Genomic DNA, 7413 nt, shown 5'->3' on the forward strand with positions numbered 1-7413 from the left:
AATAATTTTGTTGTAAGGTATACATGGAGTACGGAAATAATTTTTACAAAATAAATAATTTTGTTGTTCCTAGTACGAGAACAAAAGTGAAAATTTATCGTCATACTAAACACTTATCAAAGGTGGTATATATTTAAAATAGTGAGACTAGATATAACACTGAATAAGTAAACATTAAATAACAAAAATACATTACAAATTGTATCAACAGGTCAAATTAACACGAAAGTACGATTTGAGAGTACTCGCAGTTACTGAAAGCTAGTTAAAGGCCAAAACAATTATTAATAAAAAAAATCATGCATCAGAGACTAAAATCAACTAAAACACATCCCAGGGATTTAGTGTTTTAACGTCATGGACAGTCAAAGAAGACATGACTTAAGCAATGCCAAAACAAATTATCGACAGGCAGTAGGATAGTTAGGTTAGTAATCTCTATATAGAAAATGAACGTGGATGTGTATTTATACATCCCAAAAAACCGTTTGAAAAGAATACAAATTTAGTTATGTTTTAATCTGCTGATTACAAAATCGACATTTGTGCCAATGTAAACTATATTCAAAGATCTAATTACAACATTGGTAAGATAACCTTAACTAATAAGTTTGTTTAAAGGTTCGATGAGTTTACACGGATCACATAGTAATTTCCGCGCTTTTAGAACAATATTACCGTAAAATTTAGGATGTGAAATACTAAAAAACCAGGTTTAATCCACCATTTTCTACATAAGGAAATGCCTGTACCAAGTCAGGAATATGACGGTTATTTTCATTCGTTTGATTTGTTTGAGCTTTTGATTTTGCCATTTAATAAGGGACTTTCCGTTTTTGAATTTTGCTTGGAGTTCGCTATTTTTGTTATTTTACTTTTTACCAAGCGGAGGAGTATTGCTCATTACAAATTTTTTTTTAATACTAATGGATGTATATATGAATTGAAAGAACAAAAACAAATGGGCGTAGGGACAAGATGATTCCTACATTTCCGATAAGCAAACATATAACAACATAACCAAAACGATAAAAGTAGGACGAACAAAAGTCCTCAAAACACTACATCGAAATGTACGAACACTACCTTAAACCGGTGGTGATTGAAGTTGTTCAGGAAGGGTAATCAATCTTCCATAATATCAATTTTGTCATTTTTTATAAAACAACTTTTATAGTATGTAATAATGTGATAACACAAAAAATATCCGAATTTGTGATAGTAAAGCGCGTTGCAAACAGTAGATATTCGAATATTCAACGAGAATAAACTTCTTAATATGTTTTCCACTTTGGAAATCGAAAAAAACATATTTTTACTGAATAAACCTTGTATATTCCATAAGCACTTTTATCACCATTTTTTGAAAATATTTTTCTCCTGATTTTGACAACAATCGATGTTTTATCTAAACAATGAAAAGCAAAATGATTCCTATTTGCAGATGGTGGTATTTAGGGCAACTGCAAAAGCTTCCTTAGGAGGCTGATTCCTGACCAATATGATATTGATTGCATTTTAAAATGACCAAAAAAATCCCTTCGCCTATAAACGATAAATTTGTTTTATTTTTGACATACAAATAATGATACATGAAGAAATATTTTGCTTTTAGCGCAATTTTATCATTTTTAAAGTATTTTTTAAGAATTACATTTTTCTGAAAATACTGCGCAATTAATATTTTAATGTGCATTTAATTTGGAATTATCGTATTCTGTTCTATTATGTCCATATGAGTTTCAGAAAAAAAAAATATCATACAAGAACCAGCAAAGAGCATTTTGCTTAATTCTTGTGAAATTTGGGAAAGTGAAAAACAATTGCACCGTACGAATTATTGACGACGGGCAAAAAAGAAAGTACAGACAATAAGCTTTCAAATGATATATAATATAGCCGTATGTTAGGTGGGTGTATTAAATTCGTTAACTAGGCGTCTTTTTGAAAAATGTCACTCGCCTAATATCATTTGACAAGGATGATATTTTAGCGAATCATAAGTCCTTCATGGCTTCAATAAACATTACATTGAACAGCAAATCTGAGGACTTACCTTGTTTGTATTGGATACCTAAGCGTCATAAAAATCTGTACAAACAACGGTACATTACCGGCTCATCTGCATGTTCTCTAAAGGAATTGTCCATTTGATTGACAAGAATTCTGTCGGCAGTGAAAGAAGGTCTTCAAAAATACTATGAAACTGTTTACTCAGGTAGTGGCATTAACCATATGTGGATTCTAAAAAACTCTAAAGAACTTCTGGAAAATTTTAAATCTCGATCTTTCACTGAAATCAACACCTTTGATTTTCAACCCTTTATACCACCATTCCCCATGTGAAATAAAAAAATCGCATAAAAGAAATAATCCACAATGCTTTTCAATATAAAATTGGTAGTATACGTCATAAATTTATTGCTTAGGGATACCATACGGCATTTTTGTTAATAGTGAACAAAAAGGTAAACATGCTACACCGAGGAACAAGTGATCAGTACGCTGGAGTTTCTTATTGACAACATATTTGTTGAATTTGGAGGTAGCATTTTTCAACAAATTGTCATCATTCCTATGGGAACGAACTGTGCGCCTCTCCTTCTTGATCTCTTCATATTTACATACGATTCAGAGTTCCTTCAGACACTTGTCAAAAACAAGAAGATCAAAGAATCCATATCAATTAATTTCACTTTCAGATATATTGATGATGTTCTTTTCATTAAAAATCCAGACTTTTCTGATTGAATTTCATTAATATATCCTCCAAAACTAGAAATAAAACAGACACGGCTTCCTCCTCCTTATTTTAGACTTATACTTCGAATTTGACACAAGCGGTCATCTCAGTACCAGAATCTATGACAAACAAGATGATTTTAATTTGAAATTATAATTTTCCCCCACCTTAGCAGCTAAATACCTACTTCACCTGCAAATGCGATATACATTTCCCAACTCATTCGGCATTGAAGAGCTTGCAGTTGCTACTTAGACTTTATTAAACGTCACCAGTATCTGAATAGAAAGTTAATGAAACAGGGTTACTAGTATGTCAAAGAACGTCTCGTCATTTTTTTGAGAAAAGTTCACCGGAAGATACGTATATCATGATCATGTTGATAAATATTCCGTATCAACTTCACAAATAACACATGATGGTCTTGAAGTATACATTATAGGTATTGACGTTGTTTATCATATTAATTACGTGTTATAGTGTTATTTTTATTTGACTTTGTATATTTTTAACCTTTACTGTTAAATCCATTTTTGGTAATATACTTTTGGCGTTGCAAGGTATTTATACATCCCGCCATTGTGCTATTGTGCTATGGTCATTTTTTTGTATACTTGACTTTCATTTTTGCTTATGTGCTTTGTCTATAGAGTGTCTATATGCCATTTTGTATTCTTTGTTGACATAGTTGTTTGTATTTATAGTGATTAAGATTATAACACAATGTAGACTGCTGTACCCAATTTTTTGTCATTTTTACCTGTTATGTCTGTTTGTTTTGCTCACACATTGTTGTCAATAAAATGGAATTCTATGCGACTTTCATAAAAGTGAGAGGTTAAGCTAGCTGTAAAGCCAGATTTAATCCACCATTTTCTACATAAGGAAATGCCTGTACCAAGTCAGGAATATGACAGTTGTTCTCCGTTTGTTTGATGTGTTTGAGCTTTTGATTTTGCCATTTGATGAGGGACTTTCCCTTTTGAATTTTCTTTGGAGTTCAGTATTTTTGTTAGTTTTCTTTTTATAGATTTTAGCATTTTCATTTGAATGATCTTCAAAATGCTAAAGATACAGGCATTATTTTTTGCGAATTGTTTTTCAAAGGACTAAGTAGCACAATAATGAGCCACAATGCATAAAGTAACAGAAAAAATGTCACAAATCAGTTTTGAGAAATTGTTCCATGATTTACAAACAACTTATTTTTAATCTTTAGTTTAATGGGTAAAAAGTCACAAATCTGAAGTGGGACCTCAATATCGTTCAAGACCGAGATGTTAATTTTTTTTGAAAAATGACCAAAATATCGTCCTCCATCTAAAATAGATTGGAAACGGTGTCGTCAGGTCACAAAAGACACTCTTTTATCGTATTGTAAACATTGGTGTAAACGAGAAAATCTGATAAAAAATCTCTTGATTCTTATTTAAATAAATGTATGAATGTTGTGGATATTCGAATATCACATTTCGAAAATGATTCAGAAATAAATATAAGAGTACATAATACGCCTATTTCTAGAATAAGAAACAAACTTCAAGTACTTTCAAAGCGGTTTGTGTTTGTACCGGCCGACAAAGCAGCCAACATTGTGGTGGTGGTATGCCGTAAATACTACACGGACGTTCTTAAGAATGAAATTTTAAATTCATCTACATTCAAGTCCGTGCGCTCCACAGAGACTCATATAGTAAACAATCATATTATAACCACATCACAGCTTAAGGTTCTTCTGAACATTTGAAGGTCCCTTCTATGTATTGGTTACTTAAACTACTAAAAAAAACCAGTAAAATATCGTTTCATTTCGGCCTCTATTAAGTGTTCTACAACTAATCTTTCAGTGCTTTTAACTAATTCCTTAACTACTATCAAAGAACTTATCATTAACTTTTGTGATAAAATATATGAAAATAGTGGAATTAACTTTTTTTGGAGTGTAAAAAATTCTTTGGATGTTTTAGATAAATTATGTGCTCTTGATGGTCCTTTTGATTCTGTTGACAGCTTTGAATTTTCAACTCTTTACACTACACTTCCACACAATCTTATCAAACAAAAGTTTTCCTATTTAAATGGTCGTTTGGTAAATCTGAATGCCTTCTTCTCTAATGAGAAAGGTAAATATGCTAGATATACTTACTGGAGGTGTGATGAGATGATTGAAGCTGTTAATTTTCTCCTTGATAATATTTATGTACGTTTCGGCAATAAAGTTTATCGACAGGTATTCCTATGGGCACCAATTGCGCCCCTTTAATAGCAGACTGGTTCGTGCACTGTTATGAATCACAGTTTATGACCAAACTCAGTAAAGACCCGTCTAAATTGCATTTAATTGATAAATTCAACAACACTTACCGTTATCTTGATGATATTTTTTCGTTAAATAATCAAGAATTTTCTAAAGATACTGCCGAAATTTACCCAAATGAACTTACTTTAAATAAATCAAATATAAACAGTAATAACTATCCTTTCCTAGATTTAGATATTTCAGTCTTACACGGGAAACTCTTCACCAAAATTTACGACAAAAGGGACGATATTGATTTTGTTATCATTAAATTAAAATGAAACTAAATATTATTGTTATATACATATGTACATTCATGGCTCTACAATCTGTCGATACCTGTATCTTGGAATTGCACAAGGTCATGCTTTTCTCTGACTGTTCATGACGTCTTTAAACTAAATTCATTGGATGTTGGATGTGTACTGATTGATAATTTAGTCTTACATGCATGATTTTTTTTATTAGTTGTTATTGGCTTTGAACTAGCTGTCAGTAACTGCAAGTACTCTCAGATCTGTGCTAATTGTCTTTTTGTTGTGGGGATCTACAAGTACCCGTCCACGTCCACTTTGTGTTTTTGTTAGATGTATTTCTATCTATATCCATCTGATGAGTTAAGCCTTTTTCAACTGATTTTTATAGTTTGTTCTTATGTTGTACTGTTACACCACTGTCCCAGGTTAGGAGGAGGGTTGGCGCCTTCAAACTAGTTTAATCCCGCCACATTCTGTATGTGCCTGTCCCAAGTCAGGAACCTTTAATTCAGTGGTTGTCGTTTTTTGCTTTGTTACATTTTTGTTTTTTTTTTTGGTCTTTTTTTTGTACATAATTAGGCCGTTAGTTTTCTCGTTTGAATTGTTTTTCATTTGTCATTTCGGGGCCTTTTATAGCTGACTATGCGGTATGAGCTTATGTTCATTGTTGAAGGCCGTACGGTGACCTATAGTTGTCAATTTCTGTGTTATTTGGTCTATTGTGGAGAGTTGTCTCATTGGCAATCATACCACATCTTCTATTTTTATATAGTAGGTAAAAATGTCAAAAATTGGGGTACATCAGTTAACATTGTAATATGGTCTTATTCGCTTTACAAATAAAAACAAAATGTATAGACACTCCACAGACAAAGTATATAAGCAAAAATGAAAGACAAGAATACAAAATTGACCATAGCACAATAACACAATGGCGGGAAGTATAAGTACCAAGCCACGCCAAAAGTACATTACCAAAAATGGACCAAACAGTAAAGGTTAAAAATTTACAAGGACAAATAAAAAGAAAAATCTTGATTACTTACATAAAATATAGCATCTAAAAATCTGCTCGTATACAGCTTAAGATATTAACCAAGTTGTGTTGTGTTGGGTCATTACGAAGTCTTGATAGAAATATGATCCATAACAATAAAGAAATGAGTGTGCCGTATGAGTGGCAGAGTAAGTTCCCATCGGAATACCAATCACATGCCGTTACATTTTATCTCCCAAAATGACTTTAATTATTTGTTTGCATGTCCAGTTTGTTGATTATTTTTGTAGATTTTATCACTAAAAAGGAAATGTAACGACTGCAACAAATATTGTTGCAACCAGATTTATCAAAATACCATTTCATTAAATGTAGTCTAGGTCTCGATATCTCTTCACGTGTTTAGGTCTCGATATCTCTTCACGTGTTTAGGTCTCGATATCTCTTCACGTGTTTAGGTCTCAATATATCTTCACGTGTTTAGGTCTAGATATCTCTTCACGTGTTTAGGTCTTACATCCTTGACTCTCACATATTTGGGTCTGATCGTTCCTGATGAATGTAAATCCAGAAAAGCGCTGCGAACCCAAGACATCAATAACGTGTTATTTATATTTAGTAAGATTGTGTGCTTGTATAGCATAAAGGGTAGAGAAGCTATAACGGTCGTAGAAGGCAAATTGACCTTCAAAGAATCTTCACTTACCTAAGACTTTCAAAGAGTTTTTTATACTCTGAAAAAGGTGGTCTTATTCCAGTTTTTCACAATGTGTTACTTATAGCCATTTAAAAAAAACAATTGTACCACTCAAATGACAATCTATGTTGCCATTTAAATTGATATGTAAGCCTGGAAAACAGATAATTAGCCTTGAGAATTGAAAGATCATATCTTTTTATTAGAACGATTTTGTATGAAGTTATTTTCGAAATGTTTTATAAAGAACGATATACGATCGGGTCGTCCAGATTTTCTACTACTAAACATCTTTTTCAAGTTCTACAACCATTTTTCTATTCATAGTAAAATATAGCTTTCCGAAAAATTGCGATGAGGAATATTCAACCAACGGTGACAATCAGATATGGATTCTTTGAATTTATAAAGATTTACTGC

The sequence above is a fragment of the Mytilus californianus genome, unplaced genomic scaffold, assembly GCF_021869535.1.
Source record: "Mytilus californianus isolate M0D057914Y unplaced genomic scaffold, xbMytCali1.0.p SCAF_6, whole genome shotgun sequence".
Taxonomy (NCBI): domain Eukaryota; kingdom Metazoa; phylum Mollusca; class Bivalvia; order Mytilida; family Mytilidae; genus Mytilus; species Mytilus californianus.